Source organism: Bactrocera oleae, chromosome 2 (assembly GCF_042242935.1).
Source record: "Bactrocera oleae isolate idBacOlea1 chromosome 2, idBacOlea1, whole genome shotgun sequence".
In the NCBI taxonomy this organism is placed as follows: Eukaryota; Metazoa; Arthropoda; class Insecta; order Diptera; family Tephritidae; genus Bactrocera; species Bactrocera oleae.
Window position 1 is genome coordinate 8,808,022 of NC_091536.1, and position 17,656 is coordinate 8,825,677.

The 17,656-nt window shown below is 32.8% G+C and overlaps 1 protein-coding gene across 1 annotated transcript in view; it reads left to right on the forward strand.

Moving 5' to 3' along the window:
• The first annotated feature begins 6,479 nt into the window (after nt 1–6,479).
• Nucleotides 6,480–17,656, forward strand: part of dysf (neuronal PAS domain protein dysfusion) — a 140,089-nt gene continuing 128,912 nt past the window's right edge. Inside the window, exon 1 of the mRNA XM_070108344.1 lies at nt 6,480–7,878. The gene's annotated coding sequence lies outside the window, so the exon portion shown is untranslated. The remainder of the gene's footprint in view (nt 7,879–17,656) is intronic.

Sequence of the window (17,656 nt, forward strand, 5' to 3'; positions counted from 1 at the left end):
ATGTTGCTAAAGGTGGTTGTTTGTAACACCTAAAATTAATAGAGATAGATAAGGAGTTATGTATATCAAAATGATCAAGAGAGGAGGTAAGAGAGGAGGTAAGGAGAGAATGATAAGAGTAGTTGAATTACGAATATCTGTTATATGTTACGTTTTGAGAATCGGACTACAACCCTGCATACTTCTAATATATTACAATTTTAAATTATATTTGATTCTGTTCCTTTACATTATATAAATAATCTTTTATCTTTCAATGCCTGAAATCGGACAAATAATTTTCCCAGTTCCCAAATACCGAATATGTGAACCACAGTACCTATTAGTGACCTTATAGCGAGATGTGTGGGAATATTAAAGGAATTCAAAAGAAAATTTGTTTCCAATAATAATTTGCCCTTGCGTCAGATATGGCTAAAATCTGTTCTATAAGTCCCCTTGCCCCCATATACCTGCTATAAAAATGTTTGACCTTCCTTACTTTATTCCGTATACTTATAACGATAAATATATGTGTTATCTTAATGAATTTCAGAGAGTGTCTTTTTATGGCTTTGTGTCGAAAACGGTTATAATTGAGTCAATACTTCTCTTAGCCCCCATATACTTAATATACGCTTTTTCAAACTATTTTAATGAACTTATGTAGATGTTTTCTTAAACACTAGCTGAATATGAATGAATAGGTCTAAGCCCCAAACACTAATATAGACATAAAGCAAAATGTAGAAATAAATCAAAGTGCTTATGTGATCCATTGTTTAAATTAGGTATCAAATATGATTGTGATTCATACATAATTTCGTCAAATAACAAATATTGAATTCTTTCGCACAACTTTTTAAGAAACCCCTAGTGTGATAGCCAAAAAAAGGTGCTTTTAGGGAATTAAAAAAATTAATTTTAATTTTTTTAAAACTTTAAGAGTATTTATATTTATTTACATTTTAAATATACAAAGAAACAAAAGGAAAAAATTAAATATTTTTCGAGTTACTCACGATCTCCGATGATATTAAAAAAAATTGCTTTTCTTTAAAAAAATAATTGTAGTTAAGTTAAGTTCGGATAAAAAATTGGCTATTGTATATACAGAATAAGTTTCAAAATATTTTATAGTGATAAAGTCATTTGTCTCCGAATAATCACTCAAGCTAATTTGAAAAATGCAATATTGAGAAAAACGCGTTTAAAGACTTTAAAGACTCTAACTCAAAAGTATTTAAAATATTCACATAAAAATTAAGTTAAGTTATTTAAATATACATGAAATATGTAGAAAAGATTTTTAAATTATCTGTTGAAACAAGCCAGCCATCTTTTAGTTAGTTTAGCACAAACTTCCTGCAATTATTATGGTGGTTCTTTGTTTAAATAATTGCTATGGCGATATTTCATTACTGCTTTCAATAAGTAATCATTATTAGCATATTCATATCATGACATTAACTTGGATTTATTGCGAAGATAAATTTTTGCTACCAAACCATTTAACAATGTAAATATTATTATAAAGATATAGTTATATATGTACATATTTATATATAGAGATATATGTATGTATTTACGAGTATGGGTTAGCATGCAGCTATATGCATGAGCCTTTCTAACATTTAATCTTATAGTTTATATATTTACAAATATACAATATGCAATCATATATTAGAAATGAGCAGTGACCACAGCTGTAAATCATGCAAATAAGGTGAAAGATAACAATCGCGTATTATTAATTACTTGTTGAACAAACATAAATATTTCACAGCGCAGTTTATTTTCGAACGAAACCGCGGATATTTAACAAAAGTGCAAATAGAAGAAATAACAAATGCCTGTAATGGGAAAACACATGGTATTCAAAAGATTTTGTCACTTTAAAAAAAAAAAACAAGAAAAAAAAAAGTTTTAAGTCTTTCTAAGCGACGGCATCGCAACAAAAATTGCGGGCGTCAAAATGAAAAACAACAGCGCAGCACAGTAGCTTAATGGTTAGTGGAAATAAATGAATTGCATGCATTAAAAATGACAGAGATTGCGACAGAAAGGCGAACATTTTTAAACTAAACGCGATCATATTTATTTATGTTCATGCGGCGGCGTCAGCGTCAAGCGCACAGCTGCGCACGAAATTCAGAAACTCAATGCAAATTATGACGCCGCGTCTATTTAGCGCATGCGCGCTTTTTGCTTTGCTTAATTGATTGAATCAAATTCATTTTTTTATTGTCGTTTATTTTTTTGATTTCATTGCAGTTAGTTAGACATTTTATTGGCAAGCTTATCTTGTAGCTGCCTCGTTTACTGCCGCCACTTGACTATTGGAAAATCATTTCGAATTGTTCAAATACCAAGTATGTCATTTATAAAATGGCTGTAATGCCGGCGATGTTTAAAATGGCTACGAAATGTGTGCTTTAATGAATTAATTGCTGGAACTGAACACATAAATGTGACATATACTTATATATATGTACAATATATGTTCATATATGGCCACAGTTGGTCGGCATTAAAGTAGCCAGTTAGGCAACTGGTTGTTGTGGCTTTTTAATTACCATAATTGGCAGTAAATCCACTAGTAGGCTGGCGATTATCAATAACAGCTGGTGTGTGTACATTGTTGTTGTTAGTTTATGTTTGTAAAAAGCTCAACTTAAGCGTGATGAACAAGTCGTTATGAAAGTTTAGGTAATGAATATATATATATTATAGTTTAATTATATATATGTGGGATGCTTTGTTTGTTTTTTCTGAAATCGTTAGTGACATAGTCTTATTATTCTAACATCATCTTTAAATCTGATATACATACCTCTAAGTCTATATCCATTAAAAATTTAATAAGTAAATAGTTTCCAACTTATTTTGTTGTAGTTCCTTATGATATAAGCTTTTATATCAATTTTTTAAATTTTAATTTTAAATAAAAATGAGGTTAAGCGTGAAGCTAACACTCAACTACTATTCGCAGCACCATCACCCATCTTAAGACTCAGCATTTATTATTGAATAATATTCGACCGAATAGACCACGTCCAGCACGCAGTAAAGAAAATATAACGGCCGTGGCAGAGAGTGTACACTGGAAAGTTGATTTGGCGCCTTTCGCAGCAACCCGGACTGACGTATGGAACGACGAAAATACAGCTTCTGCAAGAATTGATGTCGCTCAACTTTCCCAAGCGACATCGCTTCGCACTATCAAGAAGATCTGACATTTTCAAGCCAAATTTTGTTTAGCTATGAGGCCTATTTCTGGCTCAATAGGTATGTAAATAAGCAAAATTGTAGCATTCGGCACGAGGAATGCCTGAAATCGAAGCTCGTGATCTGGGTGACATTTGGTTTCAACAAGACAGCGATACTTCCCACACATCGTATAAATCAATGGATTTATTGAGAGAACACTTCGGTGAGCAGATAATTTCACGTTTCGGGCCGGTCGATTAGCCTCAAAGATCGTTTGATATCACACCGTTAGAGTTTTTCCTGTGTCAATATGCAAAGTCTAAAGTCTATGCGAACAATCCCGCTTCGATTCAGACTTGGGAGCAAAACATCACGCGTGTCATTCGCCAGTTACCAGTCGATATGCTTGAACGAGTCATCGAAATTGGACTCAGCGGGTGGACCATCTGAGACGTAGCCGCCGCCAACATTTGAATATAAAATGAATGCCAAAAAATGTTCTTTCGAATGATAATAAACATTACTCAATAAATTTGAAATTTCTGTGTTTTTTTTTAAGTAGGGAACCTCGAAATGGATCACCCTATATACCGTTCAATGTTTTATCGGAATGGCGTGCTGTATTATGAGCTTCTGACCCCGATAAAACCATTGATGAGGAACGCTACCCACTGCAACTCAACAAATTGAAGCGAATGATTGCCAAAAAAAGCTCGGCCTAGACACGAGGCAATACTTTTTCATTATGACAACGCTTGACCTCATGTCGTAAGATTGGTTGGAAACTATTTGAAAAATAAATACAACAAATTTCTCCTCCCACCTTATAGCTTAGAACTTGTCCGTTCTGACCACCATTTCTTCAAGTCGATACAGGACGTCTTCACTGGTATGCGGTTCACTATTAGAAAAGTGATTAAATTTTTGATTGATTAATTTTTTTCCGCCAAGCCGACGCAGTTCTTTTGGGAGTTGAATCCACTAATTTCCAGAAAGATAGAAGATTGTATAGCTTCAGTTGGGCAATACTTTGAACCACAATTTTGTGCACGTTTTTCTTAAATACACGCTCAAATTTTGAAAATACAAACACACAAATATGTGCAGTTATAGACCCAATACATATCCAATTAAATATGTATATATATATATATTTATACATAAATATCCATATCAGAGTTTCTTAAAATAGGCAAATAAAAACACTCGAAACTGGTTCATAAACTTAAATCTAAAAAATCGAGTTTGTGGTGCAACGTACAATTCGAATGCAGTTTTTAGTATTTTGAAGAAAATTGGAGTAAAAATCATTGCGAAAAAACTGAAATAATTTATATTATTACGACAATACTCCCAGGTTCTCCCGTGAGCTCACCAAGTGCTGATCAACCACCAGAACTTGTACGACTGCGAGATGCTTCTGGTCCAGAGTGAACCGTAAGATGTCCTACTGGCTCTTAGCAAAGTCAAATTTTGTCACAATGGTAGTTATTCTGACTGGATACTCTTCAACAGGTTTACACGCGGTATGGCTAAATATTTTGTCGGTGGTTTGTTGCTTAAGTTGTTGTGTGGAGGAAGGCGGGGTCGAACTTCCTCTTCTATTGTCCGGCTTTTACCAGGATTAGATTGAAATATCTCGGTAGATACACCTTTATAGAATCTAGCAAAGTGGCTGCGATTGATATTAACCGCCTTAAAAAATTTGTTGTAAGCTCAAAACGCTTCGTCGATCTAAGAGGTTCTGGCGACCCACTTTTATCAGTTTATGGATAACACAAAGCACAAATATCTAGCCAAGTGAGATTCATCGATTTTGCATCAACCCTACGACCTAACCTAAAATAACAATACTCTCAACTGTCAAAAATATTCTCTTGAAGTATACTGTGATATTGCATCACCTTTTTGAGTGATAGAACACTACTAACATTCACTACAGCCATTTCATTCGCTTGATTCAATAATTTTTTCAACAAAAATACACATGTGTGTCAAATGAAGTTAAGGTATCTCCAAACTTCGAGCTCTGATCATTTATGGTAAATGTACAATAATATTTTATGACTCTAACGCTCTATGTCTCAGTGATTCACTAGTATTGCAGGATTGCTTGATTACAGCCTTCTAAAAATAGAGGTGTAAATATAGAATTTGGTATAAGGTTTAAATTATATAAATTATTAATTGTATTTAATTAATGTACAGTTGTCCGTTGTTTCTTTTCCTCATATAAATCATTATAGGTATCAGTATATATATATACTTTCCCAAGAATATTTTGAAATAAAAGCCATAAATAACGGCACCGTAATAGAATTTCATATATGTCCATATGTATGTCTGAAAATAAATATTGGCAAGCAACAAAGCTCAGCGCATACCATATTCTACTATTGTTTGCATTTATTTATTGTTATTTTCCGATCTTTAGGCTTTAAAATATTTTACATAATTCACAAACTTGTTTCGCTGATTTATAGCTGATATAACAATAATAGTTTCCAGATAAAACCAACACGCCTTTTATGTTAATTAGGCAAAACGAAATGCGCCGCGCGGGGGAGCACAAATAAAACAATAGAAAAATCAAGAAAAATGGCAATGATTTGGCAAGAACAAAGTGGGCGCAACTATTAACAGGAAAAAAAACTTCAACAACTTACTGATACTATTTACAACAAAAAGAAACAAGTTTATACAGAAAAAAAACAACGATTATGATCATAATAGTAAATCAAGCAACCAGTTAGTCAAGCGCAAGCCACAACAACCAATCAGCAGCGCGATAAAAACGCACACAACGAACTAAGTGAGCGCGCGTAATAAACTGGTGGCGTGCATGTGTATGTATGAACGAGTTGAGAGTGAGCGCGGCTGAAAGTCAAACAGCAATAAGCTTACGCGACGTAAGCACGCACGCAAGCAAACGTAAACGACGTAAGCACAACTGCAAACTGTGGCGCTCTTCGCTCAGTTGCGCGCTGGCTTAAACAAAAAGTGGGAGTTGCCGTAGCGCGCCGCCACCGCAATGGCTTTAAATAATGTGCGCGCGCGCGTTGAGTGTGTATGTGTGCGCACACATCGCTGAGTGGGTGTTAAAGTCACATACACATAAACACATGTGTGCGCAACACATATAAGCTGCTCGCTTCTTATTTGCTTGCAGTCTCGTCACACTAACGCGAACTGGTTTTTTTGAATTTGCATTTTCTTTTGCTGCGACCAGCGGTGCTTCTACTATTCAGCTCGCTAACTCAGTGTTTACTTCGTTATTGTTCGTCGTTCGCTACGCCGTTAAAGTTCTATTGTAGCTTCTGGTGAATGCGCGCGCATGCTATAACAGTTAGTATTTGGTATTAAATATGTACGCGCGTATGCACAAACGACTGGATCGCTTAGCCGTCGCAGCGTAACGCACTTGCTTGGGGACTAGCGCTGTTTGAATTAAATTGGACTTGAACAGTGCGTGTGGTTCGCCGTCGTTATTTCGTGTTCACAACACTTGAGTGCGCCATGATAAGCGCTTAAGTCGCGCGCCCGTCGGTAGAGGATTACTGGCGAACAAATCAAACAGACAAGCAAATGCGCGTGCGTTTTACGAGATTGGTGTGCGTTTTAATGTGCGTGTGTGTGTAGCAAATAGAAACTAATTCAGTTGAAAAGCCGTGCAAACAAATAAGAGTGTAATAACAAACAAACAAAAATACAAAGAAAAAAAAATAAAGAAAATTTGAGAAGCAGCAACAGCAACAACAAGAGCAGCGGCAAAAGTGGCAGTAGTTTTACATGTGGTTGGCTCAAAACTTCCGCCGCTGGCATTCTTCACTCACATACATTACCTGCCAATGCGCTGCTGACTGCTTTTCTTCGTCTCCTTCAACGGCTTGTTCTGCTGCTTCTTCTTCGTCTGCAGTTACGTTCATCGCTGTTCTGTTCTGTTTGTATGTATGTATGTACTTGCTCGCCTCTTTTGCGCCAGTTAAAGGGTTCTCGCCGGTCTTATCGTTGCCGGTTCAGCGCTTTGGCTCTGCTTTTTGGTGGCAGCTTTGCTTTCTTCGCGCGTTCGTGTCGGTAGTGTGTGACGAGTTTTGAACGCAAGCAGTCGGTGTGCTGCGAACGCCGATTAGAACGATTCGAAAAATACAAATACATTTCGTGCACCGAAGTAGTATGCGCATTCGTGTTGCACTCAAAGGATCACATTTGTGCTGAGAGTGACAGAGTGATTGGTGTTGGCCAAAAGGAAAAGAAGCGGATTTGAGTTATGGCAAATAAAATGAGTGCCTTTAAGATAAGAACGTCTTGTGTTGACATTTAGCGAGTATGTAAAATCGTTTTGCCGTGCAGTGATAGCGGAAATACTAAGAAACGGTGCTTCGAGCAAAAAGTGTATGAATTAAATTATCCAAAATTTGAATAAAAGTTGGTAGAAAAATATTGTTAAAAAAAAAATATATATGAATAAGAAATATATATTTATATTTATATTAAGAAAAAAGCATTTATGTACATCAAATTATTGGTAAAAAAAAACTGTGCAAAAATATCGAATGTTGTGTTTGTGCTCCAAATGTAAGGTTACATAAGAATAAGAATAAGAAAAAAACAAAAACAAGTGCATATTCAAGTGCAAAGTTTAATGAAAAAATAATACAATGTGCATAAAGCAATACAAGTGATTTATAGGTAATTATAGGTGCTTATTCAATATATTGTTTTTTTACATATCTAAAATTTTGCTAAATGCTTCCAGTAATCTCACATTAAAATATAGTGAAAGTTTAAATTTTTAGGTTTGTTTTTTTGAAATGCGTTTAGTTTGTATTGCCTTTTAACGCCGCATTTTTGGGCTAATACGTTTTTTGATTTTACAAGTGTTGAAGAAATTAATGCAATTTTAATTACTGAAACGAAACAATATATAATTTTCTGCTAAGGATTGAAGCATTATTTGTTAAGAAATGTCTTTATTATAGACTCTGCTGTAATTTCCACTACAATAAATAATAGTCAAAGGCGTAATTTATACAAAATAAAATAACTTATTACTTATTTATGTGTTGTCATAAATATTTGAAAAATGGCATATATATGAAAATATATTTGTTTAATATTTAAAAAATGTATTATGTCAAAGCATTTTTAATGTATTTTAACCAGAACAGTATTTGCGAGTGAGCCTCACACTAAGCGATTTTGTTTCGCCGATATATTTTTCTTTAAAATTTTTCCTCTTAATTGAATAAAGCAATTGTTCCAAAAAATTGCGTTTCGTTTTTAAACTGCAAACTATTTATTGGAAAAAATCTCTTCTCTGAAAAATACAGCGCGCTTTTTAGCTTTCTTTCTATTTACATAAATATTTATAAAAAAATAGAAACTTAGAGTATAAAATAGGCGTGCGGGAATAATCTAAATTCAAAAGCAGTTTTTTTTTCATTTAAATATAAACTTGAAATTAAAAATTGATTTTTATTTTTTCAATACGGTATTTGTGATTAGAAATTTGAAATTTATTATACACTTGCAACATGTTGCTACAGAGTATAAAAGTTTGTTCACCTAACGATTGTTTGTATCACCTAAAAGTAATCGAGTAGTTACTGAGTTATGTGTATAAATGATTAGGATGACTAGACCGTCCGTTCATCTGTCCGTCCTTTCGTCCTTGCGAGCGATAAATTGAGTGACAATTGAGATATCTTGATGAAACTTGGTACAAATGTTCCCTGGAAAAATCTAAGGACGCGTTCGTAGATGGGCGTAATCGGACCATTGCCACGCCTACAAAATGCCAAAACTGTGATTTGGCACTTGTGATACTTGTAGGCTGAAAATTCCGAAAAAGTGGCTCCGATCTCTAGAGGTTTAATGTACGTAATTCCTAAACCTTTCAAGCTATTATAACCACATTCACTCTAAAATTACTAAAAAAATCAATAAATAAATACGTCAGAACATTAAATTTTGCACCAGAGATCATAAGAGAGGGCTTATAGGCACCATTGTCAAAATTTGACGATGGGCGTGTACTGCCCACATTTATCTAGAAACTTGCCTAACCGATTTCAATAAAATTCGGTGGTAGCATTATTCTGACAATTTTATGTCGAAATGTGGAAAAATCAGACTACAACCACGTCACCCTCTCATATAACACAATTTTAAATTCAATATGATTCTTTCACTTTCCAGTACACAAACTAAGCACCAATAAATGTATAGGGATACAATTTTGCTCAAATACATATTGCCTTTGAAGTGTGCCAGCTGATGATCAAAATTTCTCCAAATCGAACCAAACCTGCTCAAGGCCCCAGGTACCGAATATTTGAACCCCAGTTCCTATTGCGACATTTTTATCGAAAATATCAGTCAATCTGGCTGTTATATAATAGAAACTCAGAGGGAATCCTTATCTAATAATAATATGCCGGTGTGCCAAATAGGAATGGTTGAATAGGATCAATAAATTCTTTAGTCCCCATATACCTAATACAAATATTTTTCAACTTCCGGCTGACTTTATATCGCAAATATCGGTTAATATGTGAGTTATCTTTATGAAACTGTAAGTGCGATTTTTTTTAATAACAATGTATCTTTTTGGATAAAATGGATAAAATCGGGTGAAAACTTGTCCTAGCGGCCATATATGTTAACTAATATCAGGTGGTACTTATAAATTCCTAATTTGTTTTTATGTCCCAAAATAATTAAATAAACATGTTTAGAAGAATTTCTGTTAATGAAATGGAACTATAATCGTAGTTTAAGATATAAGTTTACGTTTCTATCTTTTTTTTGTTTCCCCTTTAACTTTTGAATGAAGCTCCATACTTCATTAAGACGCTCTACCCAACTCAACTAATTAATAGTTCAATATGGGAAAAAATTAGCCCATCAAAATAAGTATATACTCGTATAATTTATCCAATTGATTGTTCTTGATAATTAAAAATAAAAATAAACTTAAAATATGGAACGTTTTTCGCTCCTAGGGTAGCTGAATGTAGTTAAATATGTTTTAAAATTTGCCACGAAGTTTGTAACACCAAGAAGGAATCGTCAGAGACCCTATAAACTATATACAGTGTGCTCAAAATATAACGTTTTTCTTTTGCATTAGAAAAATTAGTGTTCAGTATAAAAAAACGTTTTGAAGTAGTCTTTCTAACGAAACATCCTAAAGGTCACAAATGTACTATTAAAAACTACAAATCATTTAAAGACGAATTGTACAATTTGTGAAGAGGTGATCTCAGCATTATGGAGAAACTGAAATATAAATGCCAAGCCAGTATTCTACCTCTTCACGTGACATTTAAAAGTGAGGACAAAGCAATTGTTTAACTTTTTGAGAATATTTTGTTTAAAAAGGGATTAGATATATCTCTAAAGACATTACGGGACGGACTTCAGAGATCTGGAAACAAAAGCAGCAGTTTGCAATCAAACCCCTACTTTCAAAAATACAAAATGAAACAAGTAAGGAAGGGCTAATTTCATAAATAGATTACAATTAAATTTGATATCATATTAATTTATTTTAATGGTCGAATACTCACTTAGTTTTATTACTATATTTTACTTTCCGTCAGCGAAAACTATACTAAAATCATTGGGGGCTTAGAAGTCGAAGGCTGATTGCATTAACTTTTGACATTGCTCAGGTATACTTGAGAACTTATTTTCAAGCAATTTTGTAATTGTATATGTAAATCTAAACATATATATGAGGTAAAGTGAGCCGCAGGTTTCAAAATCGTTAATATGAGTTATATGGGGGCTAAAGTAAGTTTTAGTAAAGTAAAGTCAACTGGAAGTTCAAAATCTTTATATTAGGCTTATGGGGGTCAAGGGAAGTATTGACCTGATTTAAATCATTTGTGATACAAGGTTATATTATTTTCAAAGAAAAATTCTCTCCGAATTTCAATAATAATATGTCTCTCATACTGACATATTCGGTATGTGTGGGTTTGAAAATTTATATGCCGATTTTGAAAATTTTTAGAATTGAGATGGTATACCTCAAAGGCACTACATCAAAATTTAAAATTTTGATATATGGAAAGTATGCATGGTTGTAGTCCGATTTTCTCAACGTAACATAGCACTGTCAGGATAGTGTTATCTACCAAATTTGGTTGAAATTGTTTGAGTAGCTTGTTTAAGTGAATTCCCCTAAATGTGGACGGTGCTACGCCAAAGTCACATTTTTACCACGGCTCCAATAAAGTCTTCTTTTATAATCCTATATGTAAAATTTAATGTCTCTGGCGTATTTAGGTGTTGAATTAATAAAAAAAAAAAAAAAAAATGATAAAAACAAAAAAAAATAAAAATGATAAAGCAAAAAAAAATTGCAATGATTGCAAGTGTATCTGCGATGCAGCCATTTCATTGAAAAACTGCAATTTATAATAATCATATAGAAGCTAAGTAAAACACCAAAAACAACAAGAATGTAAATCGCATTAACACCATGTAGGCGGCATTGCACAGAGCACAAGGCATTGAATGCTTTGATTTGATTGCAATTATATGCAACCAGTGCGATTTGCACACACACACACGCGTGAACACAACGAGTTCGCAGCTGGAGTCTTTTGTCAAAGGCGGCAGCCAAGTGAAGCCAACAATGCGGCAAGTGCAGTGAGTGCTGAATTACACACACATATGTGAACAAGTGAGCACTCATAAGTGCACATGTGGCTAAGTGTGTGCGTGTGCATAACTGTAGCTAATGTTGGTGTCAAACTGTTGACAGTGGCAATTGCAGGCAGTTAATGATCAATCAATCACTCGCTGTGGCCGCCGCTGCGCTGTGATAACTGAAGCTGCGCGCATGTTCCTGTGTGTGCGTGTGCTGTGGGTTGCCAATGCGGGAACATGTGTGATATACATGCAAGTATATGTGGGCATGTGTGGAAGGTGTAAAGTAGCGACGGCGGCAGTAGCATCAAGCTGTGCGCGACGTCAAATGTAGTTAGTTGTAAGATTTTATGGCGAAAAAGTTGAAACATAGTATGAAATAAAAAAAAGCAGTGTAAATATAATGACTTAATCAATTAATGGGCGATGTGGACAATCAATCAAATTAAAAAAGAAATTGAAGTTTAAACGAAGTCTAAAAGTATTTAAAGCATGGAAATGTTAATATAAAATAAAATTATTAAAAATTAATTATAAAATTCATTAAAAATAAAAATGTAAATTAATTTTTATTTAAAAATAGTTTGTGCAATTTAAACAAATAAGCAAAATTATTTTATAAGAATAATTAAAAGAAAGATTGGATAAAAAGAAAAAAGGTTTAAATGTATAAAATTTAAAGTAATTTTCAGAAAAGTAATTCTCAGAAAATTTCAAGTTGATTCGGCAAATAGTTTGAAATATGACTGAATTTGTGAGACTTCATTAACTAAGTGTTACCGGCTTCCAAAGCTTTAGGTGCCTTTTTATCGAAACGCTGTTTTCAGAGTCAGTATGGAAAATATTTCCCGAGTGGTTGTACCGATTGACTTGCATCGACACGACTTTTTAAATAAATTTGTCTGCTAATGATCGACGAATTAAGATTTTTGATAATAAATTCGATATTTTTGCTTCTCTGAAGTGTATATTTTATAATAAAAAACGAATTTTTTTGATAAGTTGCCATTTTGTCAAAAGTCTAAATTTTGAGTAAACGCTCGATCATTGCTTGTATTCATCTATAATTATAAAAAAATTGTTTTAAATTTTTGTTTTGAGATAATTTTAAGCAGAAAAATCCTCCTCACCGCCAGACACCTTTTTTCGGCGTTGCTCCTAGAAACCAGTTACGTTATCGAGGAAATCCAAAATTTTTCAAAATGAATCACCGATTATTAAAGTACATTCAATGCTATAAATGCATAATTTTTTATTTATTTGATACATAAGATTCCTCTTTAACTAAAATCCACAAAAAAAGAAAACGTGTTTCTTCTGACTTGTGAATGAGTATAAACTCTTTTAAAAAAAAATAATCTTACAAAAAAATAGAAAATTAAAATATGCAATTAAACAATGTTAATCGTGGCAAATTTTCAGATATTGATTTAAATGGAAATTATAAATTATAATTTAAACCAATTAAAATTTTAATTTTCTACAAAAATTTATATCATTTGCCATTTTCTGGTTCACTAATTGCAATCATTTGTTTGGTTTTCACGCGTATGCGTGCATTGCCTGTACCGCCCAGCATTTTCCAGGCGTTTACTTTGCTTAATTGCTGTTGTAGAAGTGTGAGATAAGATTATTGGCGTGATAATGATTCATTTCGCTATTAAAAGCAAACAAATTGTAATCAAATTATTAGCAAAGCAAAAAAATAATGAAAACTGAAATGATTGAGTGTACAAAGGTGAGCATAGATAGTCTAAAGTCATAGCAGAAAAGTTGTAATTAGATCTAATTGGCAAAATTGAGCATGAAAAATAGTTAATAGAAGTAAGTTTTTAAAACACTGATCTTTACAAAAAAAGGTGGGTAATTAATAACAAATGATTATTAAAATAAAAATAAAACTAAGAAAAAAATATATTAAAATAAAAAAAAAAAAAATAAAAAATAAATTAAATCAAATATAAACTTAAACTAAATAATTTATTATAAAGAAAAATGAAAGAAGATCTATTGAATTTGATTAATGAACAAAATTTGGACGAAACTGAATTCTTGCACACCAAATGCACTAAAGTATTCTAAAGTGTGTATTATAAAAAATCTGTTTAATTTATGGCAAGAGCCAAAACACACTTTTTATTCACTTTCTTCACAAATTACCTGAGATATCCACTTAAAGAGAAGTTTAAATTCGTATACTCGTTATATAAGTAGTATATTATAGAAGAAGATATTGACCTATACTAAAAAATTTTGACATTTGAGAAATTGACAATATACTATATATTCTAAGGCTAAGACTTCAGAATAGCAGCCGGAAATCACCATTAATGCCTTAATGGCTTTTGCAATCAAGGTGTCTATGTGCTATTTTGCACCTAAGTATCAGTCTAGATATTTTATTTCCTCAACCCTAGTCACTTCCACTCCATTGAGCGTTAGGATTTTCTTTATGTAAATAGCATGATGACAGTTTTTGATGGGTTCATGTTAAGCTCAACATTTGTGCACCATCTTTCTGGTAGGGTAAGTAATCTTTGATTGAAGTCTCATAAAGTGTTCTCAAATTTCACTCCTGCTTTATTGCCAATGTCATTTGCATTGCCTTGTCCCAAATGCCATTGGAGGTGAAATAATCCAGAAGCTTATATACAATTAGGCTACACAGCAAAACTGGCATCACTCTTCCCTGAGTCCATTTTTTTGTCATTCCCAGTTAGATGCTACATGAGCCTATATTGGTTTCAGCGAACCTCGTTCTGAAAACCGCACTTCCCCACCATATGATGGGTGTATTAACTTGTCTCATTTCCAGTGCTCGGATAACACTAGAATGGGAGGTATGTTGGCGAATGCTCTTTCCATGTCTAGAAAAGCGGAAAACGGCAAACAGACTATACAGAGCAGTGCCCGTGGATCTACCAGCTCTGTAGGAGTGCTGGTTTTGGTTGAAATGTAATGGACTTTGTTCCAGGGCGATTGTTCTATATATGAATATTATTTTACAACATATGCATAAAAGGTAAAAATATTTTGTCTTTATAATTTACCGTTAGAGTAACAAATTAAACAAAAAAATTACTAAACTGTGGCAAGATGTTACCAGAGTCTAAAAATCAATTTTTTTGTAGTACTTAAAATTTGAACTTAATATAAATTTTTGCCAGTACACTAATTAATACAAATTTTAACAATTAAATTTGAGTATATTAAAAATATTATTATAAATATATATTTGAAACCACAAAAAAATTTTGTAACAGCAAATTTGCAAAAAAAAAATGTTATTTAAAATATATATACATATGTGCATATATATATATTGGGCATACATTTTTTTTTTTAAAAAACGCATCATTAACACATATACAAAATTAAAGCAATTTAAATTGCTGCCAATTCAATTGATAAATCAAAAGATAACAGAACGACAACTCGATTTCGCGCTCAATTGAGCTTTAACGGCACTCAATTTGCATGACACATACACACACACACATGTACGGGAAAATAAATGTGCGACACTTAATTTTTGCCAGGCTTTCAATTAGTTTGCCAACGCTTTTTGTCAATTTTAATTGAATTAAAGACAAATGAAATGAACGCGTTGAACAGTGCGACAGAGATAAGCAAACAAATTGACAATAATGCAATAGACAAATGCCTGCATGCAACACACATTTTATTGCTAGCGAAATGCTGTTCATGAACGCGTATATAATATTATAGATATATAATTTTACATATGTACATATATATTATTGTATTTATACAGATATTTATATATGAGAGAATATATGTGCTGTTATTTTTGTTGTATAATTGTTATATGTTTTTTTTGGTTGTAGTACAGCTGAAATATTTCCATGCTGACATCATGTTGTTGTAAGGCAAGGTATACACGCACATATTACATATGTATGTATATACATATCGTAAATACATACACGTAATATATACATATGTACCCGTATATTTATTTACTTATTTCCATATATATCACTTACCATCCGTCTGGTTGACGATAAGACATTATGCTAATTACTTTGTAAATATGTATGCATACTTCTTATGCACTGCTTGCATATATACATACACACACACACACACGTGCATGCAGGTAGACACGGCAAGACAGCTAAAGACATAACTACACATTTGATTTCATATAATACAAATACTTTACATACTTAAATGCGCGCACATCAGCAAATAATTATAACTGTTTATTTTTATACTTTTGTTTGTATATATTCAAGTATGTATATATATATGGCAAATGCATATACGTACCTTTGTATACACATACATTATTTGCTTACACTCTCATTTATTTTACTCCACATTTTTATTTAATTTTTACGTTTTCATTTTTCATTTCCGCGTGCGCGTGTGTGTGTAAGTGCATATCTTTTATTAAAGCTATTTGTTTAAGTTGTAAGTGTGAAATTGCATGTGTAAACTGTTATTTAAAATCAGATTTATCGGTATGACAAACTTTGATAAATAAATTAACGATAAGCGGTTTATCTAAGTGTGTGGTGTCGGCGTTTACATTGAATTTGAGATGAATTTGGGCTGTTTTTAATCACATACACATATGCATATGTGTATGAATTGTTGTACAGTGTAAAAGCAACAGAGGGGAAGTATTTGAAGGTTAATATAATTTAAAATTTAGTTTGACTTTGATTGCATTGTTCAACAGGGGTTTTGAAACGCTTAACCTTAAGGGGCACAATTAGTGTGAAATTGTAAAAATATCGATTTTTTTAATAATTTCTTATGTTTTACCTTTAAAAATAACATACCTAATTTTTAAATCGTTATCACAAATAGTTTTTGATTTATGCGCTTCTAACTCATTGTTCAATTCAGTTTCAACAGTTCAAAAGCGTTTTTCTTCAAGCCAACTCTTAAAATTACATTTTTCGAATTGGCTAAGGTGGTTACTAGTAGACATATGACCCGATCACTATAAATTTTTTCTGTACGTTCTGTATACAAATATCCAATCACGTGCCAGTTTTTTGATCTTATCAAAAATCAAATTTTTGCAACGACCAAAAATTTTGGGTAAAATTCAACTGTTTTCCAAAAACGGCAAGTTTAAATTTTTTTCAATTGTAGGTCATTGTGCGTACAATATCTTTTAATAGAGATTTTTTTAGGTTACATTCAGTGAGAAGGCCGTAACTCCTGCAGTAGTGTCGGATCGGTTTTGTTTAGTGCCGTCGTAGATCGCGTATAACTCGCAAAATATTTAAGGGAGTTTTTAACTTGTGAGAGCAACGAAATCGCTTTTTATTTTTTTGCATATTCAGATAGACTCTTGTTCTAAATATACGCTCTCAAAATTAGGCTAGTAGTTAAGTAGTTAAAATCTGTTAAATTACGAATTTTATCGGCAATTTGGTGGAGTGGTGTCAACCGCGCTGGTTCACCTCGGCCTGACGTACCATAAATGCACTTATCTCGAAACCACGTTTTTCGAGTTGTTGGGATGCCTGCAAGGCGCAACAACTAAAGAACCGTCATGAGTTGTTTTTTACACATTTTTAACAGGAGAAATTGAAATTTGTTGATTTAAAAAATAATATGTAACCAAAAAATAGTCAAAAATCGATTTTTTTTCAAAAGCTCTTAATTTTTACACTTTTTTCCTTTATTCTAGTACCATAGCTGCGGAAAAGTATTCAGATTAAGACCCCAGAACGTCCATTAAGATCACGAATCGCCACCGACCTGCCGCTATTGTTCGGTACTCCCTCCCTGCTTTTACTTGGATCACCAAAAATATATTTGC